Below are 26658 nucleotides of genomic sequence, written 5' to 3'. Positions count from 1 at the left end.
GTTTTTGACTGTGACGACATTTGAAGGCAAGTTACTGATGTCTACCATCGACGTTTTTACACCCTAGATGAGCTTGTGGTCCTTGTATGTAGCCAATATTGAGGATAAACCGGTGTGGTCGCACACGTTCAAGGGAGCAATACTGTCAAACTGATACAAACATGTCTGCAATACATGAAACACAAGTGACGATCATTTAGAAGTCAAATGGTTGAATTATCTGCAAACAAAACAAACCTTGCGTCTCAAAATTTTACTAAAGAAAAGTCAGTAATACGCAAACACACACACACACACACACACACACACACACATACACACACACACACAAGAAGGAGCAGTGGTCCTAAATTTGATCCTTGTGGGACACCGTATACAGTTAGCTCTCTGCTTGTTGACTTATAGCGTAACACAAAATTCTATTTACGCCCTTTCTATTTCAGTCAGCGAGATACATTATGAACAATTTTGTACCATTTCCTGTTACAGCTTTACATCCTAATTTACTTAAATGGATTATGTGATTTACACTTTCAAGTAATGTTGCGGTAGCCTGAAATGTATTGTCTGACAAGTGATGTACATTCTCACCACTGTACATGTAAATAGCCTTCGCAGTACTGCAAACTTTTAGAAATCTAAAACATTACTTTGACAATATATCATAGAGAGTCAGACAGTTAAGTAGATGCACGTACATTACCTTTCCAAATTTTTGAGAATGCTGTTAAAAGTGAAATTGGACGGAAGTTTCAAATTATTTCTTTATCTCTTTTCCTATACCGAGAATGAACGTTAGCATACTGCAGCGAATCATGAAATGTTCCAGTTGTAAGTGATTGTTTAGACAAGTAATTTAATATATTACTATATTTAGAAAAGCACATACTTTAATTAAATTTGTTGATTTTTGCCATAACCATTATAATATTTTTATTTTAAAAATTTTATGATGAGTATTACTTCTATTGGTTTACTGACATTCATATTCATATTACTGAAATTAACTGTAATGGGTCTGAAACATTCCAAAGAAGCATCTACTGAGCCTGATAATCCCATCACTTTCATAACCGTTATTGAATCACAAAACCACCAAAATTGCTGCAATGTGTATTTGTTTATTACTGACAATCAGTTACATTGAAGTGACAGTTTTCAAGTCATGAATAGCATTACTTCAAGTTCAAGGATGGTGTAGACTAGGGCATTCGGTTTCGTTTCGGGCTGTAGGTTTATTAGATGGATATGAGATATACTATCTGTTGCTGTTTCCTTATCAGCAGATAAAAGCAATCTCACTAACTAACTTTCAGTTCCTTGGACTGTGAAGAGATGAGCCTTCTTGTTTCTTGAATAAATGAACTAATTAATGAAGGGAACAGGGGAAAAGTACAGGCCAGTGAGAGAAAGTGAATGAAATTAAATCAAATATATATTCATGATGTTTATTATTTATTTGTTTGTATGGCTCACATGCATTTTAAAAACATAGGTATATAACATTAGTATATGTATATAACGAGAATACAAAAATGCAAAACTTCATACAATACTTACTAACTGTCAATATGTAAGGGGCATTCATCTCTAATGTGTATGACGACTGTAGACTCTGTAGCATTCCATTTGTAAAGACAGTCTGCGCATCGTTCATGTCCGCGCGAGCTCTGCTCAATTTGTCCCATTTTCTAACCGCCGAGTTCTGTGCCAGTAGTAATAGTTATACTTTCGGAACCACACACGCTCTTCGGTATTTTCGGTAAGGTGACATTCTGGCCCCATAGGCCCCTCACCCATCTAGCTGTTCCGCTTGCCTTGATGGTGAGTTTCTTCAACGGAGTCTACTTCGTCGTAGACATGGTATGTCTTCCTGTATGGATAATTCCAGGTCCTCCTGTGGCTTGCGGTACCCCTAAGCAAGGACTCGTTTCTATGGATTGCGGGTGAATACCTGTTGCTCAGCAGAGAAAGCCAATAAATCGGAGTTAGTCGGATTGTCCACATTATTAACCTCATAGTGCGGTTCAACGAATCGGCAGCCAGACCAAATATTAGATTTCCTTGCTACAAATATGCAGACAGAACAAAATCGAAAAGCCTTAAAAATGGACATTTTCAGCACCAACTGATTAAAAGACCTGGTTCTTCAGTCCGAGTATGGTATTGAAACATATTCATGATAAAAACTCATTAATGCATATTTGTCCTGTCACAAAGAATGAAGTTTAGCTGATGCACAATTCTGGGCTGTATACATGACAAACAATGAGAATCAAACGATAAACAATGACAACTCGTTCAGTACGTAGAAAGATTGATAACTGGAAAAACTGATGAATGGGAAGAAAGTAGTTACCCACAAGGAGTCACATAATACTAACTTACCACCTTGGATGGAAAGAATCGTAAACTCCGTTTGCTCGCGCTTAAAACAGCGGGATTGTATCTTAATCACGACCAAATTTTGCGGCGAGTGTTCTACCGTTCTTGAATAAAGCTCATCTCTTCACAGTCCCAGGAACTGAAGGTTAGTTAGTGAGATTGTTTTTACCTGATGGTATGGAAACAGCGACAGGTAGTACAGTTTATTTCCATCTAATAAATCTACAGCCCCAAACGAAACCAAAAGCCAGAATCTACACCAGCTTTATTAATAGTGATAGTGATAGAAATCAACACATGCACAATAAAACGTTGGCATCTCCCGCACTACTTCTAATAACAAAGTGAGCCAACCAAGAACTGCAAATAAATGGGTCTGAAATAACATCTCTTCATAGTTCTCGAACATTAGATGCAGCACAGCAGTGTGCACGATGGAGAAAGGTCGCTATAGCCAACTTGAATGGGAGTGGCAGTACAAATGGTTTCTGCTGCTTTTGGTTTGATGGGCAGTTAGGCCTCCTGATGACAAGTTGGTGAACCTGTTTTGGTGCCAGTTTTCCATACGCATCAGATGCGGCCACCGACGTGAGTGTAAGATACAAGAGCAGAGGTATGGTGGCGAGAAGCACCAGGGCGCAAATGAGACATCATTCAATTAATGGACATATATTACCGTAAGTCTTACAATTACTGTCTCCTTCCCAGTGCTGACGAGGCAGTGGCCATGCTGAGCCCGCACTGCACAAAGGCGGAGGGTAGCATATCAGCATCAGGCGAGGAATTTACAGGTGCAGCCTCTAGCGTTGTCTGAGGTCAGTGCCAAAGCCCCGTTGTAGCAGAATCTGGCAGCACGTGGAACGTTTCAGCTTGGCGTGTCTCTAGATGTCTGCCTACCTGCATTCTTTTTGAGAGAAGCTGAAATTAGTCTCAGCCCCAAAAATCTGCATGCCCCTCGGGTGGCTGTCGAGGTGGTGTGTGGGCAGAAGACCCAACTGCAACTAGGACAGCCTGAAGCGTGATCCCAGCACACAGCCGGTAAGGTGGTAATTGTGCCGCCCACTAGTGACAACAAAGGGCCCTGCTCCCACGTTGAACGTTCGTAGAAGGGTAGGTAGGTGCTTCATCCATGGAAGGTGAGACTGGCCATCATATTCAGTCAGTCGCCATTACGACCAGCAGGAGTGCAGCTCGCAGTATTGAAGTTCCCTCCGCAGCCAGGCAGTTGTGGACATGTAACAGTGGACTCCAAGGTGGCAGCGGCTGCAGACAATTCATTTTATTCACCAGGCCACCTTGCAACTGGTAGATCTTCCATCGATGTCAGTGATGCAGATGGAGTAGCGTAAATCTGGTAGTGAGTGGCAGTCAGGCATCGACTTGATTCTCGCATACTGGGGACTGAATGTGCTCCCATTTTCTGAACCTGTCAGCGCTCTTGGCTGGCCTAATGTTTAACTTCAGGGCTTCAGAAGGTTCGCTTATGCAAAGTTCGCAATCTGAATGGCGTTCTTGTGTCATACCTAGGTGAACTTATTAAACGTAGTCTCGTTGCAGATGAGCTTCGTGTGTACTCTGCACTGTTGTCTAAGTGCTGAAATCAGTTGTTCCTGACGTTCTCTATCGCTCTCTGTCTGTTTGTTCTTCAGTTCTACAGAGTAGTGCATTGATTATGCCACTGTTGCATACCTGTTGATAGTGATCGTCTCAGCGTTGTCCTAAGAAGTTCTAATAAAATTTTATTCCCACATTTAATCACTATTTTGGTGTGCGACTAGAAACGCGATTGTAATTTAACTCAGCTCTCTTTCTTTGTAAGGAGATGATTGGACAGCTGGTGAAGTCTCTCCATATCCCTTATATGTTTCAGATATATCAGTGGGTTACAAAAGTTCCTTGGCGTCAAAAACATAATTATTAACAGATACAATATCTGTTACATATGGATTCACCCACTGCATGTATCAGTTAATGGATGCATTCATCCCTGATACTTGTTGCGACTGCTAATCGTGTACCTAACGCAAGGTAGCTTACTTTAAGTTTGTGTGATGGTATTGATGACTTGTAGACGATCATTTCATCCAGTCTCATTGTCTGCAATAAACAGTTAAACGTTACATCAATTTGTTTTAATGCGATTCTATCTGTTTTAATTATTCGGGAGTTGACCATCTGGTTTAAACTTTCTTTGCTTTTTGCGTTTAATTTGATTGGGAAACCGTTGAGATTGAACTTAACATATACATGGATGGACATGAGAAATGAAAGGTTGCAATAAATTTTTCATCTGTGATTATTACTTTACGTATGAAATATTCTCTTGCAGATTAATAAAAATTAATTTCTTTGAATATTCCCCAAATAATAATTCAAGTTTTACCTTTATTCAAGTACTAAAGCTGTTTGTGCAAGAATGGAAATATTATTGTCCATCGAACTTAGCAAACATTTTCACGTTGCAGTGGATTTTTGTTTACTGGATATACCCCGACTAGCTTTGAAGCATAAGACCATCTTTACTATAAAAAAAATTATATTGCTAAGCTCTCCTGAAAAATTATCCACTTTTAAATACACTTTACGATAAGTTCGGAATTCATCACTTTTTGAATGAAAATTTACAGGAGCTGCAGCTTGTATCCACCTGTGAATGCACAAGATAAAATCTACTGTCTCCTTTTATTCTGTGTCTGAAATGCTGTGAAAAGAAACACGTTATTATTTTCGTTCACCTCTACCTGTACCCTCTTTAGGATGTGGTCGTTATTCCGATCGTATATTTAAATCTGCCGCTGCTGCAGACTGCTCGCTCGCGGCGCGGATCCGCACCGCCAGCGATATCCAATAACATGCAGAAATTTCTTAAATAAAATGGGTAATGTCCGGTGCGAACTTTGCAGTAATTGCGACAAACAGATTTTACTAGATAAATATATTGTAACAGAAACAATTAAAATCTTTACACATCTTTTACAATCCCAGCTACAAATGGCGTCGATCATCGGCTTATGACAAATGAAGACTACGTAAGAGCCTCATGCAACGTCACGGGTTCCTCTCCCATTCAGTCCGGGCAGAAGACAAGCGATTCTATTACAATATATTGCCTATTTATATCTTAACTAATTCTTCTACAGTCTTTGTCATTTCTCATTACATATCGTTTCTTCTGTGGCGGTTTTCACCTCCTCCGCCACAGATACTATCTCACACTCTTTGAATAATCATTTATAATAGCAAAATTCATAATTATCTTTTTCCTCACAAAATTAAGTGTCCTTTTTAAATTCAATTAACAGAAATACATGTAAATTATTTGTTACAGTGAGCATTATACATCGAAATGTTCTTTTAACTTTCATTTTGGATGCGTGCTGCCAGGGAACGTTACATTGTGATGGTTTCATAATGCAGTTCGTTAAATACAAAGATTATGTGTAACTTTTTTAAAAAAAAAAGTACTTGTTAAAACGTTTACGTTACTGTTGTATCACTAACTCTTAAAGGCGTCTACCGATTCTCATCTTCAGTTCTTCTGGTTTCCTGCTACACTGTATTCCATGTTGTCTTCATTTCTTTCTTGCCTTTTTAGCATAATGCGTTTGCTGTGATGTCTGTGCTGCCATCTTCAACAGTTTACACTGTGCCTTGTATTGAGCTATAGCAACAACATCAAATCTGCTGTACTGGTGATAGTTTCCCTTTTTCCGACAAGGCACGTTTAGTTCTTTAGTGTTCAATGGTTTCTTTGTGCACTGTAATGTAATGTATGTTAGTTTTGATATTAAATATGAACTTCATTGATAATTGTGTTGTATTTTCATTCTTGCCGTGATAATTGTTATTGTCTTCGAAAATTTTCTTAAAACAATGAATTTTTGTTTTGCCGACTACATTCCATTTCATTTGATTTCAAAGTAAAATTCAGACGTCATTTGCAAATACATTTTTATTTCGTGAGCACTTGCTCAACAAAGATGGTTAGAATTCATATGTCAGCTTTTGCAGAGCATCATTCTTGATTAACATGGAAACTTGCATGTAGTTGACAATGACTACAACATGAATCTTCTATAAGAATTTGAAACATATAAACATTCCCAGCTAGATTCAAAAGATTTGATGACTGATCAACATTTAGAAAAACTGAAAAAATGGACACTATTTTGATTTCATATTTTCTTATAAAATCTGAAAATTAGCCATTTCCTTTTATGTATTAGAACTATGTACCACATTTCTTTCAAATGTAAAATGTGTAAATTCGTTATATATCTCAGATATCCTTTTTATATGCCTCTATATATGTTTCTTGCTGATGGCACAACAGTTTGATATGTATGTAGATGTTATTCTATTACTGTAAATTGTCGATCTGTATTTACAATTATCACATGCAATATGTACATTTTTGCACATATCGTGGCATTAAGCTTCGATGAAGAAGATACTGACACCAGCTAAATTAATACTAAGGAATTTTCTGTAAAATACTTTACATTATTGTGGAGCTAAGATTGAATATATTGCGAAATATATACTATAGTTGCTGAAAACTACAGCCATGAATAAAATAGCTTACATTTAACATAAGGTACTGCATATCAAAATAGAGAGTATTGGTTTTGTAATGTAATTAAGCTTTTCCCTGAATAATTTATCAATGGCTGTTACGAGTAATTAGCTACCCTAGTTAGAAAGTTCAGTGTTAATCATGTTGAATGGCAATGTTTGTCGGCTGAAATAAATTCTTAGTGATAACCTATATTAAAGTCATCAGGTACCAGTTTTCCTTCTTTTTTATTGTCAAACAGGTCAGTAGAACTATATCATTTATGGACATATTAAAATTTCCTGCAGTTCACTGTACACAGCATTATAAAGCTGTTGTCATGAAATTCTATTTCTGTTGTACATGCTTCCATAGCATGCTTCAAACAAAATTCATTAATATTTCTGTTTTTAAATATATGATAATTCCTGATGCACACCATAGCTCTTTCTTTTTACGTTTCTTCTCTACATATGTGAGATGCTAACTTAAGTCCTGTAAGCTAACATGTATCTGTAAAAATGGTCACGTAATGTTCAGAGAGGCAGGTTAATTAATGTGTATAAGTAGTCCATGATGTTCAGAGAGACGGATTCAGCAATGTAAAAGAGTTGCCCACTTATATGACTACTCATTCCTCAAATGTTCTGGTGTAATAAGGATAGCTGACATTATGGACTGTCTGAGATATAATTAAGTGGAAATAGAATTTTTGTGGTCGCTCGAAATTATTAATTGACTGTTGTTTGTAGAGTTGGAGCACAGACGCATTGTATATGACGTACTAATAAACTTCAAAAATAAATTAGAAGGTGACATGATTTAAATCTCTCTGTTTAGTGTGAAGCTGTATTTAGAAGGCACTTATTGGAGAGTGACTTTCTAAAAAGTACGTAATTAGGTAAGATTTATACTGCATACAGCGCACCAAAAATTTATGTATTTTTCGGATTCTCACACTGAGTATTTAGGTCACTGAGATTAATATCACTGAGATAAGAATAGTTTAAAAAAGGGAAAGATGGAATTAGCGAATTCGTTGAGACTCAGAGTGCTTTCTCGTGTCGCGTGTACTATACTGGTTTTCATTCTCCCTGCAGAGGGCGTATTTCTCGAAATAAATAGAAATGAAAACGAATTAATCTAGAAGTTGCTGTGAAGTTTTCAACGCGAAATGTTGTACGCATAATGTAGCTTAAAATGTTGCTTAGTTTAGAGTAGGGCGAGAGGGTTTCAGACGTTGCTGTTCCAAGTTTTGCGCACTCTGGAGTAGAGAAGCCAAAAAAGTTGAAAGTTTGCTCTTTGCCACATTTCAGGAACCAGACGCCTGAGCGGATGACACGTTTGCCACGCTTTTTATCACCACTGACACGACAGAACAACTTTGGTTCGCCGCAAACCTCGTGCACTGAGAATTCGAAACTCTCGCTCATCTATAACGGTCCTGTTTTAATTACTCTGACGGCTCCGAGACAAATACAGTCGGTGCTCAACGAGAACGATTAATATAGTGGAAACAGTTTGGTGAGTGAAGCAGTGTGTTTCAATTATCTTATATTATAGCTCGCATACTCTTAAACTAAGCATAGGTTAATGAGAGTGTGCGTCCATCTTTATTGTCTTGGGTTGTTAACAGAAAGAATACGGCACGTTATCCTGAATGTAGAATCGCTTGTAGGAGTAACTTAGGTGTGCTCCAGCAATGTGTACTACGAGCATTCAAGACCCTACACAGGAAAGAATGACGAAATAGCTTCGACCTGATGTCTCCATCCGACCATGTACCAGAACATGTAATTAAAAAATATCTTTTAAGCGTTCCAGTCACGAAATTAAGCTACAGATCCATAAAGAGAAAGTTTGTCAGCAGACATTTTTGCATTGGACGAGTGACAGGATTACAGTGCACATGTGGAAAAACTCAGATAAGTGCGAGTACAACTCACCTACCTGGTGTTCTGTATTAACTGTATAGATAGTTCCTCCACCCCGGGAATCGAGAGACTCAATGATTTTTGCTATTATCGATATCGATACTGGCAAGATATCTGTCCCTCAAATTCCAAGAATTTCGAGAATTAGAAAAAAAAATATTTTTTTTCGTGTGATCTAATGATAGAGCAATTATTTTCGGATTTTTTTGTCTTTACTTGTACTGTCAGATCCTAGTTCTTGCCGTTTTTCATGGTTCTAGGTCAACGGAAAATGCACTACGGGTTTTTTTTATGACTGAGTATGCGAGAGTGAAAATGTATGACATAAATGGTGGTATCTTTCGACAGGATTGACTTAGTAGCTTACATTTAGTACACCTCCAAGCAAATACGGATCTTAGTGTGCGACATAAATTTCAAATAGTTACGTGTACTCGTACCTGAAAAAAAGGGGAGTCTGTTAAGACGGACAGAAAGACAGACTGTCAGCGAATGACAAATTTTTTCTCTTGTCATGTAATTACAAATTTACAGTTTTCGGATTTTTTCCTTTACTTTTACTGTGAAACCTTGATTCTTCCCAAATTTCATGATTCTAAGCCAGCGAAAGAGCATTAAAATGTGTCACATAAATGCTCACATCTTTCGGCTTAGATGCTTCAATTTATTGCACAGCTAAGTGACCGTCGACCTTAGCACATGTGAGATAACGATCATTATGCTCTCATTTAAATATATGACCGAAAGAGTCAGCCTACAGTATTTGTGAAACGAACCCTGCCGTCCAGGACCGTTCGGAACTAAGGGCGCAGATTCACCACGAGATGGGGAAACTCACAGGCGTCTATCGCCTATAGAGGCCTAAGCGCTGTAGTGTGCGAGTGAGACAGACGAGAACCTACATCATAGGGAAACCCAGTAGAAGGCGTCTGTGGCCAGGAAGACGTAGCAGTGTTAAATATGGCGGACCTAAGATCGGCTATAAAGGGAAATATTAATGAAAACTATTTAATTCTGTAGTAATACAGGGAATCAAGCCACAGTAATTTTAATCTGCCCTCCTCCATAAATTTTTCATGGTGATCCCGATAAAACTTGAATATTGATCATATCTGTAATAGTTTTTCATTTACTGTTAAAGTGAAATTAACAAGTTCTGTAACAAAGACCTGAATTCTAAAACCTGAACGCTTTGGTCGATCTTAACGATCGTCATTTCATATAGAAGTGCATCATTAAAATGAGAAACTTTGTATCAACTCTATAACTTTATTTGTTTAAAAGACACAGTAAATTAAATCATCATTTCCTCCACACAAAACACATTGAACGATGACAGCATGACACCTTATTGAATCACTAGGTAACAGAGTATTTGCTGTAAAGTTTATCCCATAATACTTACTTTTGTTCTTTATTTATTTATCAGGAAGCTCATTGGTGGCAGTGGCATTCAAAGCTAAGAAGTAAATTTTATTGGTTTTATGTAGAAGAATTTAACGCTTATTATGTAGTGAATATTATTGTTACTTGATTTAGAACTTTTTACTTTACTTAGAACTTTATTTAGAACGTGAAAGTGGTCAAGCTTTGATTATTTAAATAAAATGTAAAATAATGTAGAATAAGCTGTAGCCAATCAGATGGACGGCTTCAGGAAAGGAAACTACCCTAGTCAGTGCAGAGAGGATATTTGGCGCACGGGAAACGCAGCCGGGGACGTCTGCGCATGCAGACGCGAAAGCACCTCCAAGCAGGACTACAAAAAAAATGTGTGTGTAATCTTATGGAACTTAACTGATAAGGTCATCAGTCCCTAAGTTGACACACCTAAATTATCCTAAGGACAAACACACATACCCATGCCCGAGGGAGGACTCGAACCTCCGCCGGGACCAGCCAGCAGGATTACAATTTACTCTTGGCACAAGGACTGTTTTGAGACGAGTTGTTCACTGTGACATGATAAATGGTTAGGTCGCCCACATATTGATGATTCTGTCCAACAGATCAGGGAGAACTTTGATCGCCAAAAAATAAATAAATAAATAAATAAATAAAATAAAATAAAATAAAATAAAAATAGAAAAAAGGGTCCATGATCTAGGTCTTGCAAGACTGGCAATCCAGGAAAGTCTGTTTGACGAGTAGATTTTTAGACTTGAAACTATACAGAAACATAACGGTACAGCACATTAGAGACAGATAAGCTTGCTCATTGGGAATTATGTGCGGAAATGATATATCGGATAGAGGAAGACAGCGATTCCTGAACGCAACAACCTCCTCAGTCTGGATTTCTTTCCCTGGCTTTCATTACAAACAATTTAGCCGGCCTGAAAAATCTAATCTAAGCTGTCACTGCACAAGTTATACCCGATTTGCTGCAACGAGTGTCTAAAGAAATTGATTAAATAAAATAAAATAAAATAAAAATAGAAAAAAGGGTCCATGATCTAGGTCTTGCAAGACTGGCAATCCAGGAAAGTCTGTTTGACGAGTAGATTTTTAGACTTGAAACTATACAGAAACATAACGGTACAGCACATTAGAGACAGATAAGCATGCTCATTGGGAATTATGTGCGGAAATGATATATCGGATAGAGGAAGACAGCGATTCCTGAACACAACAACCTCCTCAGTCTGGATTTCTTTCCCTGGCTTTCATTAAAAACAATTTAGCCGGCCTGAAAAATCTAATCTAAGCTGTCACTGCACAAGTTATACCCGATTTGCTGCAACGAGTGTCTAAAGAAATTGATTACCGGTGGGATGTTTCCCACATCACAAACGGTATTCAAACTCGACACTTTTATGTGAAACTTGACGTTATTTGCTACAGAATGACAAATCTATCGATTCTATAAGTTACTTCAACAAATTTCTATACTTTTGAGAACATTTCTCGTGGAGAACAGCGGTCTGGCAAAAAGTACTTGAAAAATAAGCACGCACAGTCTCGACCGCAAAAAACATTTATTTTGTGGTAACCGGTTTCGCTGAGTTTTTTACCATCTTCAGGCCTGATACCATGATGGAAGGCGGTGGCGGTGAACGGAGCAGGTGTTATAATTCCACAAAAGTCAGCTGCAAGATTCCGAAGATGTAAATGCCCCTTCAAAAGAATGGTTCAAATGGCTCTGAGCACTATGGAACTTAACATCTGAGGTCATCAGTCCCCTAGACTTAAACCTAACTAACCTAAGGACATCACACACATCCATGCCCGAGGCAGGATTCGAACCTGCGACCGTAGCAGCAGCGCGGTTCCGGACTGAAGCGCCTAGAACCGCAGGGCCACAACGGTGGTCGGCAATACCCCTTCTACTCACCTTGTATGAATAAGAGAAACAAATCTAGTTATTTATCTACAAAGTTCTATGTAACCATACAAGCCAAAGCTACACGGTCGAGGAAACAATACATAGTTTAGAGAACGCATTCTAGAAAACATATAACCAAAAGAAACAGGACAAAAAATTGGGAGAGAATATGAGAAAATGCCACAGTGCAAGGAAAAACTCTCGGCTGCTGCGAAGAACTCCTGTGTAGGACACAAGGAAAGTGCGAGAAAGAAATCTTTCAACGTAGATTTGAAACCTATAGGTTTATAACCAATTACATTATTTATTTATTAATTTCTTACTTCTACAAAACGGCTGTTGTAAAATAAACCTTCTGAGTAGTGCACACATTTCTGTTCGATGCTCAAGGAACAGTTCTTTTTATCCAACTGCAAATCGCTTTTCGAACTAGTGTTCAACCAATGAAAGTTCAAATTTCTTCAGAATGACACTAAGTCCCATGAGAGAGTACATGTGGGTTGTGAGACTTAAGTTTTTCCCTGCGCATACAGTGTTGAAATAACTTACGAGAATGCAACCAGGTGGCGTCATCACCCAGCTGCATTTCCGTAAGTTGTTTGTAAATTTGGGTTTACTCACAAAGCTTTAATTGCAATATATGTGATTAATGTTTGTTGGTTTGCAGGTACAAGCCTACAGTCTTAGGGCTCTTTAAAATCCCTGGGCCATACAAATTATTTAGCAATCCGGCTAGTGGACCTAAAATCAAATGGCGGAATCCATAAATGATCTTGAAACGAACTGAGCCATTTCGTTTTAGGTCCTCTAGAGGCGCACTACCGAAGTATGGCACATGGATATTAAAGTGCACTTGCAAAACCAACAAAACATGAACAACATCGAAATTTCATGGCAGATTAAAACTGTGTGCCGGACCGAGACTCGAACTCTGGACCTTTGCCTTTCGCGAGCAAGTGCTCTACGAACTGAGCTACCCAAGCTCGACTGACGCCCGGTCCTCACAGCTCTAATCTGCAGGTACCTCGTCTCCTATCTTCCAAACTTTACAGAAGCTCTTCTGCGAACCTTGCAGAACTAGCACTCCTGGAAGAAAGGATATTGCGGAGATGTGGCTTAGCCACAGCCTGGGGGATCTTTCCAGAATGAGATTTCCACTCTGCAGCGGAGTGTGCGCTGATATGAAACTTCCTGGCAGATTTGCTAAAGCAGACGGTCTGTCTTTAGGTAGCTAGGAAGTAAAACGACTTAAGAAAATTTCGCGTTGTGCGGTATCGGGGTAAGCAGCCGCGCGCCTGGTGTGAACTCTAACTTTGGGCCTCTTGAGTATCACCACTTGAGTTTATAACCTCCTATCTCCATTAGGAGAGAGATACAGGCAAAAACGTGTTTATTTATCGTCGCTGGAGTGTAGACTGCCCTGCACATCAAGCATGTTATGTGGTAACAAACAATATTGGCCTCCAAAATCGGTGTGCTTTTCAGGCCAGCCTACATGTCAGGAGCAGGAAACAGATGTCCAGGCTGCCACATATAGGCTGCCTTGCATGACAGGCAAGTTGTGTTAGAATAGTAACAGCTTGCTTTGTCAATCTACTTTGCATCGTGGCTTGTACATCAAAGACTAATAACAGATTTTCCAGCGTATGATGTGCAGGCCTCCCTGCATGACAGACTTGTTGTGGGAACAGTATTGTTTTGCTTTACTGAACTGTACTGCAGGAGCAACAGATGCTAAAGAGCATGGATGCAGACAGGATGAGACTAGGAAATGGACAGAAAGATGGAAGTAGGGTCAGAGTATGAGGCATGGGAAGTTATAGAGGGGTAGAGAGCAAGTAAAAAAGAAAGAGAGGAAGGTGGAAATGGAAAGTAGGTGGAGGATATGGTCAGAGAGGGGGAGGGAGGAGGGAAATATGGTCAGAGGGGGTGGATGAAATGGACAAAAGAAAGGGAGGAGAAAATGGAGAGATAGCAAGGGTATAGACAGATGTTGGTGAGAGGATGTGGTGGACAGACAGGGGGAGGAAGTGGGCTGACACAGAGAGAGGAGGAGGTTTGTTCAGTACATGTGCAGAACGCATACGAAGGCGAAGCCGAGGGGAAGAGGATGGTAAGCAAATAAATAGGTAGCTGCCTGGGAAAGATTCGGCGTCGTGAGTGGAACAAATGTAACACGTCTCGTGACGCTGCTTAGATCGCGCGAAGGCCAATTCCACAACTTTCTTCGTCAGGTAATACACAACATTACTGTCTCTGGCAAACACCTCCGTGAGGATTTGATCGGCTGTTTGCGTTGTGGAAGCAACCCAGGAAACTCTGGATAAGCGTTGCTTTTGCAGCAAACGCCCCATCACAGCCGCTACAGACAGTGAAGCTGCGTCCGTAAAGTCTCTTTCTCAACTGAGAAATACGCTCCAGTGAACTCAGTTCAGGGAGAAATTTTTCAAAGTAGAAACTTCTGAGAACGGGCAACCACTAGCTAGCCGCGCAAATAGACTAGCATCCAATGAGCTTCTGCAGTAAGACTGGACGATTCACACCTCTGGTAAAGCAGTTTTCATACGTTTCCATTTGGAAGCTATAATACAAGAGATAGTATTTTACAGTGCTCGTTCAATAAGTAATGCCCTAGAATTTTTCACAAAACGCATTCATCCTTAAGAGAATTTGATGACAGTACTAATCAACATTTCTTTTACATATACCATTCTTCTATGCAGTCTCCATCACGTTATATGGCCTTACACCTCCGATGACTTAGACCACGTAGCCCCTGTTGGTAAAAGCTCTTGTTCTGTGCTCGTAGAAATGTTTTCATTGCATGAATTACGCTCTCATCATCTTCATTTTTTCTACCACCGTCTACACGTTACCGAAGCAGAAGGAAGTGAGAGGGAGCCATGCTATAGGGTGGATGAAGCAATAATATCGAGCCTAGTTTAGCCGTGGGTTCCCGAGCTCTGAGATTCGTGTATGGACTTGCACTGTCGTGTTGGATATCTCGTGGGTTCTTGCACAAACCGAATATCTCTGAAACGGTGCTTCAATTTCTTCAGAGTCTTCACATATACCCTCGAATCAAAATTTCACCCATCTGCCAGCACACGCACGAGGATAATCACTCCCCCAAGAAAACTATGAATATGGTTTCGCCAGCAGGGGTTTTTGTTGTTGTGGTCTTCAGTCCTGAGACTGGTTTGATGCAGCTCTCCATGCTACTCTATTCTGTGCAAGCTTCTTCATCTCCCAGTACCTACTGCAACCTACATCCTTCTGAATCTGCTTAGTGTATTGATCTCTTGGTCTCCCTCTACGATTTTCACCCTCCACGCTGCCCTCCAATGCTAAATTTGTGATCCCTTGATGCCTCAAAACATGTCCTACCAACCGATCCCTTCCTCTAATCAAGTTGTGCGACAAACTTCTCTTCTCCCCAACCCTATTCAATACCTCCTCATTAGTTACGTGATCTACCCACCTTATCTTCAGCATTCTTCTGTAGCACCACATTTCGAAAGCTTCTATTCGATTCTTGTCCAAACTGGTTATCGTCCATGTTTCACTTCCATACATGGCTACACTCCATACAAATACTTTCAGAAACGACTTCCTGACACTTAAATCAATACTCGATGTTAACAAATTTCTCTTCTTCAGAAACGATTTCCTTGCCATTGCCAGTCTATATTTTATATCCTCTCTACTTCGACCATCATCAGTTATTTTACTCCCTAAATAGCAAAACTCCTTTACTACTTTAAGTGTCTCATTTCCTAATCTAATCCCCTCAGCATCACCCGATTTAATTTGACTACATTCCATTATCCTCGTTTTGCTTTTGTTGATGTTCACCTTATATCCTCCTTTCAAGACACTGTCCATTCCGTTCAACTGCTCTTCCAAGTCCTTTGCTGTCTCTGATAGAATTAAAATGTCATCGGCGAACCTCAAAGTTTTTACTTCTTCTCCATGAATTTTAATACCTACTCCGAATTTTTATTTTGTTTCCTTTACTGCTTGCTCAATATACAGATTGAATAACATCGGGGAGAGGCTACAACCCTGTCTCACTCCTTTCCCAACCACTGCTTCCCTTTCATGCCGCTCGACTCTTGTAACTGCCATCTGGTTTCTGTACAAATTGTAAATAGCATTTCGCTCCCTGTATTTTACCCCTGCCACCTTCAGAATTTGAAAGAGAGTATTCCAGTTAACGTTGTCAAAAGCTTTCTCTAAGTCTACAAATGCTAGAAACGTAGGTTTGCCTTTTCTTAATCTTTCTTCTAAGATAAGTCGTAAGGTTAGTATCGCCTCACGTGTTCCAACATTTCTACGGAATCCAAACTGATCTTCCCCGTAGTCCGCTTCTACCAGTTTTTCTATTCGTCTGTAAAGAATTCGCGTTAGTATTTTGCAGCTGTGACTTATTAAACTGATAGTTCGGTAATTTTCACATCTGTCAACACCTGCTTTCTTTGGGATTGGAATTATTATATTCTACTTGAAGTCTGTGGGTATTTCGCCTGTCTCATACATCTTGCTCACGAGATGGTAGAGTTTTGTCATGACTGGCTCTCCCAAGGCCATCAGTAGTTCTAATGGAATGTTGTCTACTCTGGGGGCCTTGTTTCGACTCAGATCTTTCAGTGCTCTGTCAAACTCTTCACGCAGTATCTTATCTCCCATTTCATCTTCATCTAAATCGTCTTCCATTTCCATAATATTGTCCTCAAGTTCATCGCCCTTGTATAAACCCTCTATATACTCCTCCCACCTTTCTGCCTTCCCTTCTTTGCTTAGAACTGGGTTGCCATCTGAGCTTTTGATATTCATACAAGTGGTTCTCTTCTCTCCAAAGGTCTCTTTAATTTTCCTGTAGGCAGTATCTATCTTACCACTAGTGAGACAAACCTCTACATCCTTACATTTGTCCTCTAGCCATCCCTGCTTAGCCATTTTGCACTTCCTGTCGATCTCATTTTTGAGACGTTTGTATTCCTTTTTTCCTGCTTCATTTACTGCATTTTTATATTTTCTCCTTTCATCAATTAAATTCAATATTTCTTTTGTTACCCAAGGATTTCTATTAGCCCTCGTCTTTTTACCTACTTGATCCTCTGTTGCCTTCACTACTTCATCCCTCAGAGCTACCCATTCTTCTTCTACTGTATTTCTTTCCCCCATTCCTGTCAATTGTTCCCTTATGCTCTCCCTGAAACTCTCTACAACCTCTGGTTCTTTCAGTTTATCCAGGTCCCATCTCCTTAAATTCCCACCTTTTTGCAGTTTCTTCAGTTTCAATCTGCAGTTCATAACCAATAGATTGTGGTTAGAATCCACATCTGCACCTGGAAATGTCTTACAATTTAAAACCTGGTTCCTAAATCTCAGTCTTACCATTATATAATCTATCTGATACCTTTTAGTATCTCCAGGATTCTTCCAGGTATACAACCTTCTTTTATGATTCTTGAACCAAGTGTTAGCTATGATTAAGTTATGCTCTGTGCAAAATTCTACAAGGCGGCTTCCTCTTTCATTTCTTCCCCCCAATCCATATTCACCTACTGTTTCCTTCTCTCCCTTTTCCTACTGACGAATTCCAGTCACCCATGACTATTAAATTTTCGTCTCCCTTCACTACCTGAATAATTTCTTTTATCTCGTCATACATTTCATCAATTTCTTCATCATCTGCAGAGCTAGTTGGCATATAAACTTGTACTACTGTAATAGGCATGGGCTTTGTGTCTATCTTGGCCACAATAATGCGTTCACTATGCTGTTTGTAGTATCTAACCCGCACTCCTATTTTTTTATTCATTATTAAACCTACACCTGCATTACCCCTGTTTGATTTTGTATTTATAATCCTGTAATCACCTGACCTGACCTAACCAGCAGGGGTAGCTGTCTTGAATTTCACCTTTTCCGGTGATGGCGGATGGTTGTGCCACTACAGTGCCTGCCTCTTTGTTTCCAGCTGAAAACTGCACCCAGGTTTCGTCGCCTGAAAGGATCCCTGAAAGAAAGCTCTCTCGATTGACATCAAACTGCTCCAAGAGTTCATATGAGGTGGAGTTTCTTTGAATCTTGTAGCCTTCTGGGAGCTTTCATGAAGCCCATCTTGAGCATATCCTTGAATATTAAAGAGTCTTAATTATTGCACAAACAGCTCCAACGCTCACCGATAGCTGCAGAGGCAACTGTTGAATTTTAGTGCGCAGGCCTCCACGAATGACGGCACCCGCGCAACTCACTAAGTCTGGAGCAGTGGCTGTAAAGGACGTCCCGAACGTGGCCGAACGTGGAGATCAGTCTCTGCACTTCCAGTCACTTTAACTCTCTTTGCGCACAGCTTGACAGCTCCCCTATCAACTGCATCACCACCATACACTGCGCACCAACGTTCATCGACGTTCTCCACAGTTTTCACAACTAAGAAGTCACTTACGGCACGTTGCTTGTGACGAGTGTCTTACGCAGATGCCATTTTGATGACTAAGTACGGTGCTGCCATCTCCCGGAATTTCTAGAAATTTCGTACACCCCGTGAAGAAACACCTAAAAGGAGGTATATTAACGACTGTGAACTAAATGTGGGACATTATTTACGCAACGAGACTCATAGTGGGATTCCGCCGCACTGCCTGGAGGGGGGGGGGGGGGGGAATTTAACTGTAGTAAGTGCAGTAAAGGCGAACGAAAACGATCCAATCACATTAATGTAACGGTCGCTCTAAGTTCGACGACAAATAGTAACAACCACTCCCAGACGGCACATGACAGCACTCGCAGTGGAGGGTATATAAAGCGCGCCGGGGGGAGGGGACGGGGGGAGGGTCTCTTGGAAAACAGTGCAGTCATTGTCGTAATAAAGATAAGAAGGCCGTAAGTCGAATCTTATCTATTCACAACTTCAAATTCTATACGATCACGTTAGCTATTTTACAATCTGAAATCTCTTCTTACCACAAATTAATCACAGCATGGCAACCTTCATTGCGCAGCTTACCATAAAAACAGTTTAGCGAATGAGAATGTAAACAACGCTTCTGTACAAAAAAAAAAGATATCAAACTAAGGTAATCGACATCACTGTCTCTGGTACTGTGTGAGAATAATTTTTGTTTACTTCTCTGAAAAGGGCGCTGAAATGCGGTTATGCATGTAAACTGGTCAGCGCCAGTCCATAAAATCTGTTCAAATGGCTCTGAGCACTATGGGACTCAACTGCTGTGGTCATCAGTCCCCTAGAACTTAGAACTACTTAAACCTAACTAACCTAAGGACATCACACACATCCATGCCCGAGGCAGGATTCGAACCTGCGACCGTAGCAGTCGCACGGTTCCGGACTGCGCGCCTAGAACCGCGAGACCACCGAGGCCGGCTAAATCTGTTGTTACCCGCTCCTGTAAATGTCAGGAACAAAACAACGAAAAAATTATCTGTGGTAAACACACGTAGGTCTGTAGTTAAGTTGTCTAGGTCACTTAAAAAGTCATACAACACGTGAATAATGACTATATTGATCAAAAATTACACATCACGCATTTCGGAATTATTTCCATCTTCAAAAATCCAAGGGCAAATGTAACACAAGGACGAAAGCGTTGGATATGTAACGTGTAATGACAGACCAGTCTGTGCATTTGCGTAAGTTATGTCATTTTAATTCGTGAGAGACATGGATCTGTGATATGTTCATAGCCTCTTTAGTTAGTGTGTGCTTTTATTCCCGAGTGCCCCTCATACACCCAATGGGACCTCTTGGCCAAATGGATTTCCCCGTCCTTCCACAATCCGAACTTGTCCTTCGTCTCTAATAACGTCATTTTCGACAACATGTCAAACGCTACACTTCCTCCGTTGTATTGTTTTCATTCGGAGTTTTACTAACCCAGATTGATGAAATTCTCTGACCATCGTGAATTATTCAGAAATGAGTGCTAAAAGCCTATCGTAAGCGAATTCTGACTATGTTTTAATTGGAGCTAAATAAAATATTATTAAACGTGTTATGGAGTGTAATATACGAAACCTTGAAAACGGTTGGATTGTTCACATACAAAGACGAGTAAACTATAAAATCATGAGAGGCTAGGTTCGAGTAATGGAAGTAGTATCACGAGGTTGATTTATTGACAATGTAAATTAGGCTTGCATGTCACAGTAACTGTATGTCGAAGATGTAATGTAGGAACCAAATGAAAAATATAAAGAAGATAGATAAAAACATAAGATGGACAGTGTACAATGCTATAAATTGCTGAAGAGTAGACTTTCTGCTGCATATGATGATAATGAAATATCCATGTGAAATAGACACCTATTTGCACTGAATGTGGATTATGGACTAGCAAAATGGAAATTATGTTGGTACACTGTAGTGATGTACTAAACGTCAAAGTCAGGAAAACTCCAGTAAACATTTTTTGTTGTTGGAAACAAAAAAGTTACCAGGATTAGGGAAACATAACAACCGTGTGATAGCAGGTTTTGTTCAACTGCAGAACTGTACTGGGGTTGACATGGAGTCGCATATATTCCTGAAAGTGAACGTTTGGAACACCTCTTAGTAAGAAATATGGACATACGGAAAACGAAGAAATCGTAGCTAAATTTTAGCAATGGGTGAACGGATAAAGTATGATATGAACAGTTGGTGCAAGGAATGGCTAACGAATAGGATTTGTGGAAAATCGTAAAAACAAGTCATCTCTGTTCTGACTGGTTTGAGATGGCCAGGCAAGAATTCCTCTCCTGTGCAAGCCTTTTCATCTCAGAATAGCACTTGCAACCTACGCCTTCAATTATTTGCTCTGTGTATTCCAGTCTCTATGAGAGTTAACATCTGAGGTCATCATTCCCCTAGAACTACTTAAACCTAACCAACCTGACACCACACACATCGATGCCCGAGGCAGGATTCGAACCTGCAACTGTAGCAGCAGCGCAGTTCCGGACTGAAGCGCCTAGAACCACTCGGCCACAGCGGTCGGCCTTTCCTTATCACTTTTTCCATCTTCAGTACCTTCTAGTACTAAGGAAGCCGTTCCCATATGTCTAAAAATATGTCCTAATCATTCTGTCCCTTATTCTTGTCAGTGTTCTCCATATTATATTCCTTTCACCACCGATTCTGTGGAAAACCTCCTCACTCCTTACCTTATCAGTCCACCTAATTTGCCGGCCAGAGTCGCCGAGCGGTTCTAGGCGCTACAGTCTGGAGCCGCGCGACTGCTACGGTCGCAGGTTCGAATCCTGCCTCGGGCATGGATGTGTGTGATGTCCTTAGGTTAGTTAGGTTTAAGTAGTTTTAAGTTCTAGGGGACTGTTGACCTTAGCAGTTAAGTCCCATAGTGCTCAGAGCCATTTGAACCATTTTCCACCTAATTTTCAACATTCCTCTGTAGCACTTACCTCAAATCCTTCGATTCTCTTGTGCCCCGGTTTTCCCCAGAGCCCATGTCTCGCTATCATACAATGCTGTGCAGCAACGTCCATACCCAGAAATTTCCTCCCCAAATTAAGACCTATGTTTGATACGAGCAGAATTCTCTTAGCCAGGATTCCCTTTTTTGCCAGTGCTAGTTTTCTCTTTATGTCATCCTCGCTCTGTTCGTCATGGGTTATTTTGCTGTCTAGGTAGCAGAATTCCTTAACTTCACCTGCTTCGTGATCACCAATTCTAACGCCAAAGATCTCGTTGTTCACATTTCTGCTACTTCTCGTTAGTGTCGTCTTTCTTCAATTTATTCTTCACTGATTAGACTGTTCATTCCATTCAACACATCCTGGAATTTTTCTTCAGTTTCTGTGAGGATAGTAATGTCATCAGTGAATCTTATCAATGATATCCTTTCACCTTAAATTTGATTCCACTCTTGAACCTTCCTTTTATTTCCGTCACTACTTCTTCGATTTATAGATTGAACATTAAGAGTAAAAGACTACATCCCTGTCTTACACCCCTTTTAAGCCGAGCACTTCGTTCTTTGTCTTCCACTCTTCCACTCTCATTGGTTGTTGCACATATTGTATATTACCCGTCTGTCCCCATGGCTTACCCTTACTTTTCTCAGAATTTCGAACATCTTCCAGCATTTGACATTGTCGAATGCTTTTTCCAGGTAGACAAATCCGATGAACGTGTCTTGATTATTCTTCAGTCTTGTTTCCATTATCAGTTGCACTCATAATTGCCTCCTGGAGCCATTTTCTTTCCTAAAGCCAGTTTTTTGTTCCATTCTTCTGTACATTAACCTTGCTAGCAAAAAAATGGTTCAAATGGCTCTGGGCACTCTGGGACTTACCATCTACGGTCATCAGTCCCATAGAACTTAGAACTACTTAAACCTAACTAACCTAAGGACATCACACAACACCCAGTTATCACGAGGCAGAGAAAATCCCTGACCCCGCAGGAAATCGAACCCGGGAACCCGCGCGTGGGAAGCGAGAACGCTACCGCACGACCACGAGCTGCAGACTTTGCTAGCAACTAAGATAATTCTTGCACTCGTTTGCTCTTGCAGTCTTAGGAATTGTATGAATGCTGTTTTCTCGAAAGTCAGATGGTATATCGCCAGACTCACGCATTCTACATACCAACATGAGTAGTCGCTTTGTTGCCGTTTCCCCCCAGTGATATTAGAAATTCCGATGGAATGTTCTCTATCTCTTTTGCCTGATTTTTATCTTAAGTGTTCCAAAGCCCTTTCAAATTTTAATGCTGGATCCCTTATCTCTTCTAAATCGACTCCTGTTTCTTCTTCTATCACATTATCACACAAGTCCTCCCCATGATAGAGGCGCTGAATGTATTCTCTCCACCATCCACGATCTCCTCTATGTGGCACTCCCATTGCACCCTTAATTTTACCGTCCTTGCATTTAATTTCACGGAAGACTGGTTTTCTCTGTGCTGAATCGATCTTCACATTTATCATCCAACCGTTTCGCCTTAAGTTTCCTGCAATTCCTTTCATTCCTAAGTGACTTGTTTTTTAGTAGTCCTGAATTTCCTTGAACATTTCTGTACTTCCTTCTTTCATCGGTCAACTGAAGTATTTCTTCTGTCACACATGGTTTCTTCGGAGCTACCTTTCTTCTATCTATGTTTTTCTTCCTAACTTACGTATAGCCCTTTCTAGAGATATCCTCGTAAACGGAACTGTCTACTGAACATTCATTAACGCAGTATCTTTAGTTCCAGAGAACTTCCAGTGTTCTTTCCTTAGCATTTCCGTATCCCACCGTTTTGTACAATTGTTCTTCCTGTCTAGTCTCTTAAGCTTCAGGTTACTCTTTATCACTACTAAATTGTGATCTGAGTCTATATGTATGCTTCTGGGTACGCCTGACAATCCAATAGCTGATTTCGGAATCCCTATGTGACCATGGAATCTTGCCGCATCACCTGGCCTTTTGGAAGTATACCTCCTCCTCTTGTGATTCCTCTTTTACCAGAGATCCTCTACCACTAGCTGAAATTTATTGAAGAAAATGAGTCTTTCTCGTCTCTCGTTATCGAAGATGAAGTGTGTAGTGGGTATAAGGGATTCATTAAAGACGGCAACTAGAGACAAGTTAATAACGAGTTTGTCTTCCCCAACCTGTTCAGGACGTGCTGCCTATCTTTAAACAATTCATTCCCCGTTCGTAGCAACTTTGAAAAATGCTGCAATGATACAGAAATGCATGTTTGGTTTTTCCTGAGGTAAGTGAGAGAAGGATATCCTATACTTTTGCTACATCGTTCAGAGTCACTTACTTGTACAATAGTTACAACAACGACAAGGCATCTGTTTTAGGAGAGATCCTGTTTCCAATGAACAATATACATTACACGTGGTACAAAAATAATGAACCACGTTCTGTTTGTATATATTTTGAATATCATATAAATCAATGGGGAACATTAAGGATATATTAGATGAAGGTCTGTTTGGCATTAGGAAATGTAAATACATCATAGTGACAGCCCTGACACTAACTTGATAATGATATCAATGTTCCACAAAAATAAATGCTCTTTTATAGGACTTGTGGGTCTAGGAAAACGTCTGACATGGTAAAGTGGAAAGAGGGGTAGTATGCAATACGTATAAGAACCAAGAGGGAACAATGAAAAAGGATGATCATGAGAGAAATGCTCTGATTACAAACGGTGAAAGATTGGGATTCAGAGTCTCCTCTACAGTTCAATCCGTATACCAAAACAGGAAAGCAAAGAAGAAAGGGAACACTGATGGTTCTAATGGCTCTGAGCACTATGGGACTTGACTTCTGAGGTCATCAGTCCCCTAGAACTTAGAACTACTTAAACCTAACTAACCTAAGGACATCACAAACATCCATGCCCGAGGCAGGATTCGAACCTGTGACCGTAGCGGTCGCGCGGTTCCAGACTGTAGCACCTAGAACCGCTCGGCCACTCCGGCCGGCGGGAAGACTGAGAGGTAGGATTAAAGCTGAAGGTGAGAGGGTATCAATTGTAGGGGTCGTTCACTCCCGAGCTGGTAACCCCATCTGTTTCGTCCGAATGGAGACCAAGGAATCCTAATGGTATCATCAGACGCAATAACGGGATGATCAAATATTACTGCTTTTATTCCTCAGAATACTCCCCCCCCCCCCCTTGCGTGTTTGGGGGTAAGAATAGGCCCGCTGTATTCCTGCCTGTCGTAAGAGGCACTAAAAGGAGTCTCAACTGTTTCGGCCTTTAATGTGATGGTCCCCTAAGGGGTTTGACCGCTACCTTTCCAAATTTTCCGTTAGGGCGTACCATTTGGGGAAGGACGCCTTACGTGGTGCATCTTAAATCCATCTTGCCCTAAGATCTGGCATACTCGATATTGTCATGGAGTTAGACTCCTACCGAGCTTCCAGGCACTTAGGGGTAGCATACATTCCGTCCATTATGCACTTCCATCTTTGCCCTCGTGATATACATGGAGATTCGACACCCAACATCCAGCACAGTAGCCAGTCCGTTGTGGTGGGGTCCTCATGTACCTTCTTGGTGGTAGCCCCCTGACTACACAGGGATCGCACTGCTGATGCCTGAGCTGCTACCTCCCCACATATGCTGAGGAGCAGATGCCTATCCCTCTGGGGCATCAGTACTCCCGGCAAAGGTCATCCTGCCAGGTGGTCTTTGCTGTGGCTGGGTGGCGCCGGTGGGGAGGGTCCCTGGTCAGAGTGGGTGGCATCAGGGCGGATGACCCGCAATGAAGTGTGGTACATCGTCTCTTGCTGGTGGGCCTCCACCTCAATGGCCAGAAATACGATCCAAGATCATTTCCCTCCCTGGCCACTCCATGAGAGGAAGGTATGGCTAAAGAAGGCAGTGGAGATTATTCACCCCGGTACCTCATCTGTACGCGAGTTGATGGTGAATCACATATGTCGACAGAACCTCAGTTTTTTGTGGAGCATATAGAGGACAACTTCGGGGAGGTGAAGGGCTTGTCCAAAATGCGCTCTGGATCAGTTCTCATCAAAACAGCATCCTCTGCCTAGTCACGGAGGTTGCTCGCTTGTGACAAGTTAGGGGGTGTTTCAGTTAGCATCACGCCCCATAAGAGTCTAAACATGGTCAAGGGTATTATCTTCCACAGGGATCATCTTCTGCAGTCCGGCGATGAACTACCTAGAACGACGAGGTTTTCACTTTGTCCGGCGCATCCATCGGGGTCCGAGGGGTAGTCAGGTAGCCACCAGTGCCTTCATCTTGGCCTTCGGGGGTGATGTCTTACCCGAAAAGGTCAAGGTGATGGTTTACCATTGTGATGTGAAACCATATATGCCTCCTCCGTTGCGGTTTTTTAAATGCCGGAAGTTCGGGCATATGTCATCCCGATGTACTTATATGTCATCCCGATGTACTTCTGGCATCACATGTCAAGATTGTGGACATCCTTCACATCCCAATCCTCCATGTGCCCCGCCTCCTATCTGTGTTAATTGCGGAGAACACCATTCTCCCTGCTCGCCGGACTGTAGGATTTTCCAGAAAGAACGGAGGATAATGGAATATAAGACCCTGGACCACCTGACCTACACCTAGGCGGAAATATGAGCGGCTACCACCTGTGCCAATGCCATCAACCTATGCCGCTGCTGCAACATCATCTCCCGTGTTGTCACATACAGCTGGCTCTCTGCTACGTCAGAATCCACCGTCCCCCTTGATTGTGGGGGGCACTTCACTCCCTGTTGCTCCTGCTCCATCTACTTCAGGAGCAACACCACCCCAACCATCGGACCCAGTGCCAAAAAGGACACCTGCAAGTTTCTGAAACAACCACCGGTCACTGGTTGTAGGGCCTCATGGTCGTCATCCGTCCCTGAGACTGACCCAGTGAGGCCCTCCCAGCCAGAACCACCAAAGGCACAGCGTGCAAAGCAGACAAAGAAAAAGGCTCCCAAGAATCCTGACATTGCGG

Source organism: Schistocerca serialis, chromosome 10 (genome assembly GCF_023864345.2).
Source record: "Schistocerca serialis cubense isolate TAMUIC-IGC-003099 chromosome 10, iqSchSeri2.2, whole genome shotgun sequence".
NCBI classification, from domain to species: domain Eukaryota; kingdom Metazoa; phylum Arthropoda; class Insecta; order Orthoptera; family Acrididae; genus Schistocerca; species Schistocerca serialis.
This window is presented reverse-complemented; position numbering follows the sequence as displayed.